The sequence below is a fragment of the Megalops cyprinoides genome, chromosome 3, assembly GCF_013368585.1.
Source record: "Megalops cyprinoides isolate fMegCyp1 chromosome 3, fMegCyp1.pri, whole genome shotgun sequence".
NCBI lineage: Eukaryota > Metazoa > Chordata > Actinopteri > Elopiformes > Megalopidae > Megalops > Megalops cyprinoides.
This window is the reverse complement of record NC_050585.1, coordinates 26876000-26890990: the sequence shown is the minus strand read 5'-3', so window position 1 is coordinate 26890990 and position 14991 is coordinate 26876000.

Here is a 14991-nt window from a genome sequence, read left to right as displayed (position 1 = left end):
AACACCAGAAAACGTGGGGAGCATGAATTTTGTTTTTGCATCGTTTAGGCATGCAGTGTTGTCACATGCTTGCTGCAATGTGAAATGCTAAAGCTGCAACTGGAGATAATCAGTTATACTAATTAGACATGTTTTGGGCAGAAGTGACTCAGACAGGCTACAGGGAGTAAGAATGGTAGTGAGAAAGAGAACAAGAGGTTTAGGAGAAGGAGGACTGTTTTTTTCCCAGGATTCAAACCATTTGATATACAGATTACATTACTGCCAATCATCAGAGAATAGGTCCATGATGTCACAATCACAACCCTAGAATAGATGAGGGACTTCTTTTTTTGCAGATTCAACAACATCCCTGTTAAGATAAATTTGGGCATTGTGAGCAAAGAAAAAACTCTGCTTCTGAAAAAAGCATTGTGAGTTAAAAAAAAACAACTCTAATGCTTATGTATAAGTGCCCCTGTTTAATTTATAGTTGTGCCATTCAGTTAGAATAAAAAAAACACATGTGAACACAGTGATGTCTCATTTCAGGGTATTTGTTGTCTTTGAGAGTGTCGTAATTGTCTCCAGTGGCCATAAGATGAGACAGTCAGACCTTTGCCAGTGCTGCCTCATGAGGAGCATAATTCAAAATCTAAGACAAGCACAGCAAAAAAAAAAAGCCGGGAAAACAATGGAGAGGGTCATGTGCAAGCAGTTTGATTTTACATGAATACATAAAGCTCTCTTTCATAGCTTTATCAGTGAGCCCCGGGGTAGAGTGACCGCCAAACACAACTTGAAGCCGAAGCCCTCAGTGGCATCCGCCCACCAAGCTCAATATGAAAACTCATTGTTCTGTCATATTTGAGATTGTTTCTCAAGCACATTGATCCAGTCAATGACACACAGCACTCATCGCTATATTGCTCTCTACGATTTTAATCCAACTGAGTGAACAGAAATGAGAACACTTTGACAAATATGCATATGTAATTAGTATGATAAAATCATGACCAACACACCAAAACTATTACAAAGAGATGCAATATTCCCATAGTTTACAATGATGTAAAAGGCAACATGGACTATATAGGAGGACAAAGACCAGCAAGGACAGAACTGGGCCAATCCCAGGGCACCAATATAAGGAAGCCTGTAATGGGATGTAAGACGGTCTGGATAAAAGCATCTGCTAATTTAAACGCAATGTAAAATGCTTCTCTTCTCTGAACTTGATTTGGTTTTGCTATGACACAGTTGTTGACTCTTTCATTCTCTTAGGGCATACACTGGTTGAGGCAGAGAAGGGAGATCCCTTTATTCTTCACTTATGAAGCTTTGTGTTGTTTTAGTTTTATAAAAGCACAGTCCTGTTTGCAGGTGTGAAGGAGAACCCTTACCTTTTCCCAGAACTGTTTTTTAAATTGTCAAATTGTGGAACATATAAGGATTGTTGTCTTTCCATTTCCAACTTTGTAAATAACTGAGCTCATTGATCAACTTCACCCATACGGGTTAATTGTTTGTGATTGTCAGTATGTTTAATCTGCTTGTGGAAAACCAGCCACTGGCTAACAAGCCACACCAACCTAATTTAAGGCATATTAAATACAAGTGTGTGGCTAGCAAGCAGGAGGCTCATTTTTTTCAGCTGGCTAGGTGCTCAGGCTGGATTCTTTTGTTTGTTTTTGTTCTTTTTTAAAAAAAAATATTATAATTTTTTTTAGGAGCACTTCCTCATTCTATTCATTTTTGTGAGAAGTGTTGGTCAGCTTCTTCACAGCAGGCCAGGTTACCATACTTTTAGTATGCTAACATGATGCACCATAAAACAAAGACATTAATGCTGGACACACGTAGAGTACTAGGGAATTTAAGAACTTGAATATGAAGCAGGGTTAAAATTTGGGGGCCACAGTAAAATAGCTGTGACTGGTGTCCTCATTTCCTCAGCAGAGTCAGTCCCCCCCAGCCCTCACAACTTCTGTTCAGAGGTGCGTGTGCGCGCGCACACACACGTGGGCTTCCTTCAAGCAAAAGACACCATTAGGAATTTCAGGGGGCACCCAGTGTCCCTTGTGCCATGTATCTCTTCCATCTATGTTGCGTTCAAGTATGCCTGTGTGGGATAAATAACCTAAATATGCTGCAAGTAAATCTTAGTAACAAACAGTAAATAGAGGCTAATTGTTCCCCAGAGTCCTTGTTTTAGCCTCTCATTGGTACTACTTCCCTGCACTACAACATATACTGGTGCTCTAAGGTGGGGATCTAGTTATAATTTCACAATGTTAATTTTAATTTTTTTTCAGTTGGTGATGGATTTTATAATATTTGTGAGCATTTTGCTACTCAGAAATGGAAGTGTTAAGTGTTCTGGTTTAACTTTTCCCTAAAAACACTGTCAGTTCCATTACAGTTAATATCTGTGGATCTCAATAACAGCTTCCTATTTACTGAAAATAAGTTAACTGAGTATGCAAAATGAACCCCAGGAAATAAGTTTAGATGGGCATATCAATCAAATACTAATTAAATAGGCCCTATAAGGGAGATTTTAAATGCCTGGTACATTGTGCCAAACGCTTTGTATTTTCTTACGGGACAATCTTATATGCCGTTGACAACAACTATATCTGTACTTGTAATATAATCATTATTATCATTGATGACATACTGTAAATAAGGGTCAGAAAAAAGAGGAAGTGAGGACAGAGAAGAGATAGAAAAAGGAAGTGACGGAAGAATGTGTTAATATATGTTGATTGGCTGTCCTGTTAACAGATTAAATAATGTACAGGGTACAGCAGCGAAGAAGGCAATGCCACATATATTATGCATATCATGGCTGTTCAGTCACATATACAGAGTCCAGGGCTGGACTGCAAAAATGAACAAACCAAACCTAGTCAGTTGCTGTACTCCTATTGTCTCTGCTTCGAACAGCACAAGTTTTCTTTCATACACCAATCTGCCTACATCCCTCTACTTTATTATTCTTATAAGCCATTCATTTCCTCCTATGTCCTCCTCTTTCAAACTAGTAGTCAGGCCAATGTAAACTTACTTAGCGATCAACTCTGACAGAATCATTTCTCAGATATTTTCTGACTAAGGAAAGTTAAGGGACAACAGGATAACCTACTGTATATCCCCTGACAGGGTTTAATCCTTGCAAACATGAGAGATGGCATTAAGAGGAGATGTTGCTGGCTTGCTTAGTTCAGTCCTGCATTTATAATAATGACCCTTTCTCCATCACTTTTCTTGAAGCCACAGGAAAAAAATATATAAAATATGTGTTAGTCTTATCGGGTTAAATGTCAACATCCACCTTGCAGTGGCAGGCATGCCCAGATAATCAAAGCGGTGTGAATGGCCCATGGCTCTCTACCGCCCAGCATACCTTGCACACGACTGCACCATTTTAACTCAATTCCCCAAAGAAAGGAGAACTCCCTCCAGTTCAGGGGCATTTTTTCTGTAATTAGTGACTGATTAAGACCTGGAAAAAACAAGGCCCTCAGACTTCTGTTCCAAATATTTACTCATTAAAGCCTGAGAGGGAGGTAGAAGCAGAAAGCCTTGAGGCCCTAGGCGATTGCTATTTTCCCAGCCTAGCATCTAATCAACACCTAATGGAAAGACACAACAAAACATAAGCATATAGGGCCATCACATCCAACAGTATCCCTATTTTTTCAGGGGAGTAGAATGGATTTATTTATATATACACACATTAAAACAACAGGCTCATCAATAAATAAATAATGATCAATAATAACCACGACCTGATATCTTACTGTTACATAAAAACAGTGTAAGAATATTGATGGGAGTTTTTGGTCAATTGTGTGTAAATATTATAAGTTGTTTATTTAAGCAATTCTAGTTTGTGAGTTTGTAAATATTAAGACAAACAGTTGTTCTCTTGAAAAACTTGGAGTCCCTTGTCTTCTTGAGAATAACTGCTCAATCTGCTTTGCACGTATGGCTGTATAATTAATTCTCTGTCACCGCTAAATGTACTGATAAGCCTATGTGTTTTTTATTTATGTTCATAACAGCTGAATGGCAGACATTCACCACACTAATCATACATACTCATGTGTTATCATTAACTTCACTCCTGGTAAGTGTAACATTTGACAAATGGCAAAGCAGAGTTTGGAACGAGAAAAGGGGAATATTTTGTTGGATGGCATTTATGACACTGTTGATTAGACTTATTTTTGAATCCAAGGAAGTGATATTGAGCTGAGAAAATGGACACTTGTTTTGAACAGGCAGGACTCACAGACTTTTTAAAAAATAAAATCAAAGAAACAAAACTAGAAGTGTACATGTACAGCCATGATCTCTAATCCTCTTAGTATGTCAGGGGTCTCTCTGGGTGTATATGTGTGAGAAGGAGAGAGAGACAGAAAGAGAGAAAGAGAAACAGAAGAAAATGAGAGAGAAAGCTGCCTGTCATAGCTTGCAGGACAGTGATTACTTAGGGACAGTGAGCTCTTGAAATCATTTTTTGTTTGGACATTTTATTTGTTAGTTCATGTACTATCCCAAATTTTGTCATTGTATTGTATCAATGCATGTAATGTAATGCATGTAAATGCGAATGTCTGAGCCTTGGCACTATATATGGTTTTCCTCATATGGGAATGTGGAATGAGCCAGGGCTGCAGTTTGGGTCCAAATGGTTACTGGAGCAAAATTCTAATCCTGGCAGCACTCTAAGCAACACAGAAGTTCAATTTCTGCTCTAGGGAGATGACTTGGTCCTGCTTTCACCTACTGCTCAAAGATTAAAACAGAACCTGGATCAACTGGACCAACACTGCCAGAACTGGGCCTGGAAATTTATTAGAGATATGTTTTCCTTATTTTGAATATTTTTATGGTGCAGAGTTAACCATATTATAAAACAAATTGAACACTCCTGTCTGGAGTATTAGAACAGGTAAATCAAAACCCCAAATAATCATAATGGTTGTTGGGCCTTAAACAAGGATATACACTTTCAGACTATCTCTTCACAGTCAGAGTCAAAGCAAAGATGGATACTGACCAAGCAAGACTCAGAGACCACAACCTAGCATATGAAAAAGGCAACATAAAAAGTCCTGTGTGCCAAAAGTGTGGTCACTGTTTTCACAAAACAGGAGTAGTAGAAACAGAGATGCCCTTCCTCCTGCACCATAAAAATATTCAAAATAAGGAAAACATATTTCAGTAAATTTTCATTAAAAATTTCCTTTAATTAGGAGTAATTTCAGTTTCACAAAAAAGCAATGAAACTGCAAGTCTTATCAGGGAAAGGATCAACAGCTTTACTAGCAGCTCAGTGAATCTCAGCTTTCCATAGCATCAGTAACAGTGATTGACTACCCAGCACTGCCAAATAGCACATAAATGATTAGTCAGTAGTATTTCCTTCTATAAGCTTTTAGAATGGATGATTATAACTTTGGCAATCATTCTACAGGAAATTACATGTTTAATCTGTGCATATGTCAATTGTTTGAAACGTATAGATGTTACTGATTTGTTATTAATTTCTTTTAGTGTTTTAGTATTGCACATTTAATGTGCAATATTAATTTAAATCCTTGTTGAATCAAATTAGACTGAAATGAGAGAGACAGCAGATACATAGGTAGATAAAGAGATTTCCAAGAATTTCACTTGTAATTTGTTGATATTATTCTGTTATAGTGCCATTGTTATGCAAAGAAGTGAGGTTGTGCAGTACTACAGTTCAGACCATTGCTTCCTGAAAGCAGCTGCTTTTTCAGTGCATTGTGACTATGCCTGCAAGCGTAGGCACATAGATTCTGCACAAAGAGAGAGAGAAAGCAAGAGAGACAGAGAGTGTTGAGAAAAAGAGAGAGAGATGTTTCAGATTCTTCTAACTCCATAGCTTGCCTTATGTTTTTGACTGAGTCTCACTTTTTTATTTCCATAAAAGAAGGGAGCTGAAATCCTTTCGTGGGCAAACAAGCCAGCTTTGTTTCCAATCCGTTTCCACCACACTGAAACAACAAGTTTATTAAGAAGCAGGCCAGGCCGCTGTGGTCAGCGCGGCAGAGGAGAGCCACAGCGAGTGACTCAGAAAGGTGGGGGTGGGAATCAAGGGAGAAACAACAGCCCCCTCACCCAGCCAATGTAGGTCTGACAGCTTCAGTGGATGAGGGGATGTCTGTGATAGCGTTATGGAATCTGGTATAACAGACACTATGGTGCACAGTGCAGGCATATGACATGACTGCTGGAGAATTATGCAGCCTTCTCCAGATATTAAGTATACAATACTCTGACTGTAGTCATAACAGTATCATTATTCAAAAAACTAACATTTCAACATTTTCATGTTACCATACAAAATGAAATATAACTGTGTAGGATTTTATTTAAAGGTCTTGAGATGCACATTGACAAAACTACATTGGGCTGCATTGTGCAATTGTTCACTTTTAAGCATATCTACAACAAGGACAATACACAACTGTGCATGCATTTAAATGAAGTTCATCACATTACATGTGACCATGTGACTTGTTTACAAGTAAAAGCAGGCTGAAAGATATTCACAATAGTACCTACTATTAAGTTAACACATAGTAAGATAAGCAAAATAAATTATGACCTAGAGATTAATATAATTCATTAAGGCAAAGGTCACTTCTAATTTGTAATGATTTATATTACATCAAACTGTCATACTGCATACTGAATCACTGAATTGCTGCATGCACGCATACACTTACTCTCTCTCTCTCCCTCTCTCTCACACACACACACACACACACACACACACACACGAGCACTTACATACATAATATAGGTATAGGATTGTGGTAAATTTGTAATTTTGTGTGCAATACACACAAAGACCACAAGAGGGCACAGGAGGAATAATAGGCATTTAAAAGGATGTGGCTTCTTGCAGAAGTTGTTTTAATGGTTATTTTTTAATTAATTGCTTTCCAAAACATTTAAAATATATCACTTCGGTTACAAGCTAGTCTTCAAAGCCAGTTTCAGTCTAACATGGATATCATGGCCATGAATATGCATATCTTCTATCTACCTTTCTTCCAAACACACCTAATTGAAATTAGTGCTCTTGCTCTTGATTAAATCAGGTGTGTTCAGCTCAAAGTGCCACTGATGTCGGGTAGGTAGAGCAGGGAAAGATGGAAAAAGTGCAGAGCAGGGGGGGGCCCAGGAGCAGGATTGAGAATCAGTGCACTAATATATAAGGTATACATATAAAGTATTTGAATATACTCTCAAATGTATGTATTTTTCACTGTAGTGTCATATTTTTTGCCATATATTATATTTCTGTGTACTGTAATTAAAAATGGCTATTTTAATGTGAAAATAAACTTTTATTTCATGTGAAAGGGGAAGGAGGCAGCATAGTCTATATAAAATCAGTCGGGATAGTATATCAATGGTTTTTATGTGTTGTCATGTGAAAGACATGTTATGTTCTTGGGGCATTATTTGTAGAGTACATTGCTCTTTCAAATACGGACACACAAGTGGTTGACTCTCCATAGGAAATTTGGGATCATTTAGGACAGGTCTATTGTCAAATGTGAATGGCTCAAGTAAAAAAAAAAAACCTCCAGCTGGAACTGTCTCCTTTCCTGAATGAGAAAAACTATTTATGATTTTATGTTCAGAGAAGGGGAATTGAAATTGACTTCATGTTGTTATCATTATAATTATTACAATTATTTTTGTGTTTATGGAACCTGCTGGACTTTCTGAGTCCCTCTTTGCTGTTAATATTCTATCGAGGAAAACATCACATTGAATATGTTCAGTTCCATTTCAATGCTCCAGTCTATTCACTGTCTAAAGTACTGAGATCCCATTAATAATCCAGAGTCACAATAATACCTTTTAGGTTTCAAACACCTTGCAGTCATCTTGCCACTGAATCATACTACCCTGTTGACACTCCTTCCTGACACTCCTTCCTGGGAGGCTCATTAGGTTCACTCCTAATGAGCCTCCCAGCCGACTCAAGAAGCCAACTTCAAACGATCCTGACGTCTGTTATCTGGCTGTTCTTTCACTAGACCCTGCTTAAGCACAAACATTCATTTCTTCCTCCTGCCCCGCCTGTCCCACTACTAGCCATCTCTCCATCCCCTCTCCTCTGTTCCTCCATTGTTAATACTTCACTGTGAACAATGAGAACAATGTCTATATCCAGTGCCGGCCCAAGCCTTTATGGGGCCCTAAGCAGAATTTGATTTGGGGGCCCCCCACCGCCTTGGCACCGCCAATGCTATTGACTATTGTCAATGCTTGATCATTTGCACACCTACTGTAAATCTAACAATACCCATTATCAATTTTATTGCGTTTTTGTATAATTACCATTGACATAATATAATATATCACAAAAAAAAAAAAAATTCGAGCTCTCTTGTGGGACATTTCAAGCGCTCTTGGGGGCCCTCTGGTGGTCACGGGGGGCCCTAAGCAGGCGCTTAGTTCGCGTATGCATCGGGCCAGCCCTGCTTTAGTTCTACCTGCAGTAATCTTCTGTTTTATCTCACCCCAGAACACCAGTGAGCTCCAGCTACTCCACATGGAGCAAAGACAGTTTGAACGCACATGTGTCCTGCTTGATGGGAATGGAAGACTGAAAGAATTTGCTCATGGTTCCTTATGGTTCCTCCTGGTTAGTTTGGTTGCTCCTGGTTCCATTCTGAGGTGCTGTTGGCAGCACAGCCAGGACTGAACAGTTTGCTATAGAACATATCAAACTTCTGGTGTTTTGCATAAGGCCTTGCATTGTAGCCCACTGTGTGAACCCCCTCCCTCAGGTGCTCTGGACACTGTGTAGGGACTCTGCTTCCAAAACCTAATGACATTAGTATATTCTAATGACATTCATATATTTAGTTAGCAGACCAGACACACACACACAAACACACACACACACACTCCTGTTTACATACTCCAAGTTAATGGTCATACAAGTCACACCTACAGAGGTGAAGATGACACACTGGAGTACTCGACAATCATCCAACAGCTATTACTGTTCCCCAAACCATGCAACATCTATAATGTCTAATGATGTAGTATCCATTGTTTTATGTTTCACTGCTCATTTTTGCTAGTTTAGCTAAGCATATACATGAAATGTCACTGTTCATCATGAGGAAAAGTAACAAACACCATACTCCATTCCTGACTGCATATTTAGTTGGAATATTAACAGCAGCAAACACCCATTCATGTCCGTATTTAGAAAGTGGATTGGGTGTCTAAAGCTTGAATAATTTATTAGGTTTTCATTGTACTTATTTTGACATTGATACATTTTGCATTTATTGGATCACTTCATATGGTCACTGAAAACGTTCCCTGAGCTTATGAAATATTTGGACCAAATATTTTTCATGAGAGTAGATAGCAAAAATATCCATCTGACTGAATCCCCCTGCGACTGATTACAAAAAAGTTGGAAAATATGTATAGCTGCCGTATAAAGCATTCATTTCTAAACCATGAAGGCAGGGGATTTCCTATAACTGTTGTAACATAAGACAGCACTATTATCTAGTAAAATGAAACTATTACTCATGTGCTGTCCACACTTTGCTATATTTTACGTCAGTAAAGTTAATAAATACCAAACTACAAGAATAAAGACTAATAAATCAACACATAATTAATGCACAGCATAAACACATAGTTGTTAGAGGCCCACATAAAAAAGACCACTTGATGTGACCATTCAGCCATGGTAATATATTTAAATAAAGTCAATCAAACAGATAATAAATGACTGACATTTGGAGAGGAAGACTGGACATAGGGCTGGAGAGAGATCACAACAAGAAGATGATGAAGATAAATCCCAACAGCATCATGAGGGGAGCCACCTCATACCTACAACCACTCTTAAAACCCTATGTTCCCTCAAGATCACTGTGCTCTGCATCTACAGGGCAACTGTCCCAAACCAACAGGGTTGCTCTTTTCAGACATGATCCATGTCTGTACTGGTCCCTCAGTGGTGGAATGAACTCCCCACGGAGGTTAGGACAGCGGAATCACTGGCCATCTTCTGACGCAGACTGAAGACCCACCTCTTCAGACTGCATCTCCATCTCACTTTAATCCCTGCCCCCTAACACTTGCTACCTCTAGTATTTCATGTTTATTTTACATGTAGTGTTGAGATGTATTTTGATTCTGTGTTCTAAGGGCTGTTGTAACATAGTATACTTGGTCTCTGTCAGATTACACACGTTAACTTGTGGTAGGGCTTGAATAGTGCTGTGTTCACGCTCACTGGTCTGGGAGTGTTGTTAGCCTGGTCTGACACTGTTGCTCCTTTAACTTGAATGGATACACTTATGTTCTGTTGTGCTGGACATTGCTCTGGATAAGACTGTCTGCTAAATGCATGTAATACAATGTAAAGTAAGAATATAACAATGATGACACACTGGGCACATGGAATACCTCTACCAAGCTGACTTCTATATCTACCAAATGCAGTGTAAGGTGAAAACAGGAATAAGGGTATGAAAGAATATGGATACGTAAGAGTTCTCTGAAGAGACCAAGACTACAGAAGACTGGGACCAGGAGGAACAAGGTAGAGTGAGACAAAGACAAAGCGGTGATCAAGGGAGAAAGGACAGTAAGGTAGAGTGAAGTGATTAAGTCTGAGTGGGAGATGAAGAGTGGCAGCATTATGAATGCAAGTATGATAACTGGCAAGTGAGCTGATTGAATATACAGGGGAAAGACAGAGGGATAGAGTGGAGTGTACAGAGGGAAGGAGAAATGAAGGTCAAAGGTCAGCCAGTCATCCCTAAGGCTGTGAAAGAGAAGACAGGTGTATCTTTAGATGGGCCTTACAGAAGAATACTCACTTAGAGTGAAGGCAGGTTCACATGCTACTGTATGATTATAGCCTAATTTGCATTTGATTTCTGTTGCAGTTTTCCTTTCCATGCGCCGTAAGGAGATTTAATGTGTGCATACTAATATAATTTGATGTAACACCTATGATTGTGTGTTAGATCCTAAGGGTCATATTTAAGCACCTCTATGCACTTTATGACCTGTGACTGGATATCAAGCACCAAAAGAGCCAAGTGGCTTGCCATATCCACCCCTACCCCCAGCAGAATGATGCTGGTTTGCTTTGCCACCATGTTGTCTCCATCATTGTTGGTTGATGACATGGTTGCGCTTACAACAACTGCTGTAGTTGACTGAGCTGCCCACTTGCTTGCCATTTTGGTTAATACAAAGGTAACTACAAAAATAAAAGAAGCGGTTGAGTAAATGAGAGATCCAAAGTAAGTTGAAAACAGGTGCTTCCACACAGCTTGGAAGGGTCCTGAGTTAATTAAGCAATTAACATCCCGTCATGCTTTGGGTCATGTATTAAAATGGTGGGCAGGCCCAGTTGCCCATTATTTTGGCTACTATGACTATAAGGAGACATCTTAGTGACTTTGAAGGACGGGTGATAGTTTGGAAATGTTTGGCAGAAGCTTCACTGACAAAGACTGCTCAACTTGCTGATGTTTCACAAGGAACAGTGGCTAAGGTGAAGCTGGCAGAGAAGTCTAATGGACATTATCAGCTAGGGGTAACTGTGGTCAAAAGCACATAATCCTCAACCATGCACATTTTGTCAAGGTATGAGGCAAAATAAACAACTTTGAATCAGTTGACTGCAAATATCAATCTAGGGCACAAGCCAGCAGTTTCATCAAGAACAGCCTGTAGAGAACTTCACAGAGAGGCATAGTGCATGGATCCCTCATTACACCAAAAACTACACCTTTGCGAGTAAAGTGGTTCAAAGAGTACAGGTAGTGGTCTACTGTGCAGTGGAAAAAGTTTGTATGGTCAGATGAGTCATCCTCCTCTCTGTCAACAAGCGGGTAAATGCATGTGTGGTGCATGCCAAAAAGCCTATAGGCCTGAGTGCTTGTTTCCCATGGTGAAGGCACCTAGTGGCTCCATTATGTCTAGTTAGATCCATTGTATTTTCCTCAACAACCAGTTAACAATAAACAACCCCTATAAAATGAATCAGGTTCATTGGTAGACAATGAGAGGGATATAGTAAATCCTTCCTTCATCAACAAGAGTTGAGCACACAATAGGGAGGAGTTTTTTTCTTTTCTAAAGGCATATTTCTTTTAGAGACACATATTAAATAGTGGCTATAGGGCAGGGTATTTGACCTCTCATTCAAAAGATGAGTTGTACATTAGCAATATCTGGATGTCCTGACATCCAGGCAAAATTATGAAGTCTTGCATTGCCTAGGGCTGCTGAAAGTAGTAGACAAGGAGGTTCTCATTTAGTAGAGCAGTCCATGTACAATAGTTTTGCCCAAATGCCAGTTCAAGGAATAGAGACATGTTTCCTTCTAGTTAACTTGTACTGGACAGAAGCAAACATCTGCATATGCACATCCTCAGCACAAATAGTTCATGATGTAAGGTTTAAAACCATCTCTTCTGACAATTAAATAAATGAAACTTCTGTTTTAATAAGCACAAAAGATAGAATAAGGGATGTTACAACTGCCATCCAAGCTAAATCAATAAGAACAAAAAAACCTTGGGTTGATGGTAGAAACAGGTAATTGGAGCATTATAACTTTGTCATAAGTTGTGAAAAAGGGCTGCACCAATGTCTAAAATAAGACTGACATCAGAGCCCAGTTAAAAGGCTTCAACACTAAGATAAACAAGTGGAAACCACAAAGCCCCCTGTGAAAACAGCTGATCAGTTTATGCATGTGTTTCAATGGTGTCACAGATAAATAGAGGAACAAATTTGCACCTTGGCCAACTCCTGTCTAATTATATGTCTAACTCATCCATTTTTGTTCATTTTTTCACAGCTGCTTAGACCTTGGTAACAAACAGGTATTCATATCCACCAATCACAGCAGCCTGAGGTGATATCATCTAACGCTTCACTACAAGGGACTATCACAAAACTCCCTCGGCATAGCAGCAATAATGGAGACAGACATGCATTGAAAAAGTGCTTGATCTGCACATCATAGCTTCCACCTGTTGAATTGCATTGCGTGATTTTTTTGTCTGATAAACATAAACATCATTACAGAAGTGCATGTCATGCCACTGTCAGTTAAACTGCTGGAAAAAGGGTTGAAATGCAAAAAATGAACAGATTCTCTGCTAACAGTACAACTGCCCTACAACTAACCCTAACCCTAATCCTAACCCTAAAGGCCCCTGCTTGACTTACTATAATGAAGCTTCAAAGTTCTGTTTTTATATGTGAAGGTGGCATCACTGTCCTTGACACCCCAGGAGCAGTCTTATCACCCAACAGAAAATTTAAAAATCTGATGCAATGTTCTATGTCCCTCTTATGGCAAGAATGGGTATAGCTTTATAACCAGAACTGTGACACTGCCATTTCACTGACATTGGATTACATGACACTGCATTCATTTAACAGACATTCTTATACAGAGTGACTTGACACACACAGACATGATATTGCAGTCTATGAATTCTTTGGTTGCAGCTGGTACAGAAAGCCAAACTATATATAAGGACATAAGTTCAACACTTTGTCATATCAACATTTTATAAAAATATTCACTGCAGCTTTAAAGTAAAATTTAGTTTCAAAGTAAAACCCAATGGGAAATAAAAGATATTTATCACCAATGACTTAAGCTGTCATTGAACCCTCTGCAGCTTAATGTTAACATTAAGTAATTCATCATCTAAAAGATATGAATGAATGAAAAAGCCTAAAATTAGGCTTGCTTTTTACATTCTACATCCCACTTTTTACGTAAAACCAGAGCATCTGATATAAGCATTCAATGTATCTCCCTCACATATATCCTAATGAACAGCAGTGACACAGTGAGAGTTTCACCAAAATGTAACACTGAACCTAAAGCATTAGTCCTGCTTATACTCTTAAAATGAGACTTTTCAGTACTTGTATCATTAAGTCTGAAAGCTGGTTTGATTGTATATTTACTGCTATAGCTACACATCCTTAAGGTTAGGGTTTGACATTCTGTGCCACATAAGCTCTGCAACCTCCCACTCCCTTCAATGACTTCCTGTTGTACGTGTTACATGGGACAACCCTTCAGTTCTTGAGAAAACGGTACTTACTCATTTCCGATAGACCGATTTCAAAGGAACTGCAAGATCATGTTGTCAAGTTGAAGACAGAGATAAAGCTATACTTTGTGTCACATTGCCAAATATGACTCCATGTGAGCACCCTAAGGGAAACAACCGGTTTTACTGCTACCTTTATTTGAGTATTGGCAATTTTGTCATTTTTAAAATAGTCCACAGGCTGATACCATACTTTATGTGCTACTTTTTGCCCATACCATTCAAAACCAATGACTGTCACACACTAAATGTCTTTTTGTAGAAATCCAAGAAATCACTCAGCACAGCTCTTATTATGATTTGTTTTCAATATGCATTTATTAGGCATAACTAAAACAGAAACACAGTGTCATACAAACTGTAACCAACATGAAAACATCATCTTGACCTTAATTAAAACAATTGCAATATTGTGAAAACTTGTAAAACAACTCTTAGGGGATCCACAAAATACAATGCTGATACAAACTAATTTAGATTTCATGATCCAGCAGTAAGAAATGCCACAAACTATAGTCACTATAGGATTTATGAAAACTAATTACACATATTGTCAAGCATTGGCACAACAAAGGAATGTATTGATAACTAATTACCAGCAAAATAAAAATAGACCATTCCAGAAAACCAAAGTTACTAAATAATATTTAGTTATATTTAGACATTATTTCAAAAATGCAAACACAGTTGAACCTTCCAAATAGAAATACTAAATAGAAACAGAATGAATATCATATCAAAATAAATCATAAAATATGAAGAGTCTGAGGACATCACTTCACTTTCTGAAAGCAAGTAACAGTGAGAG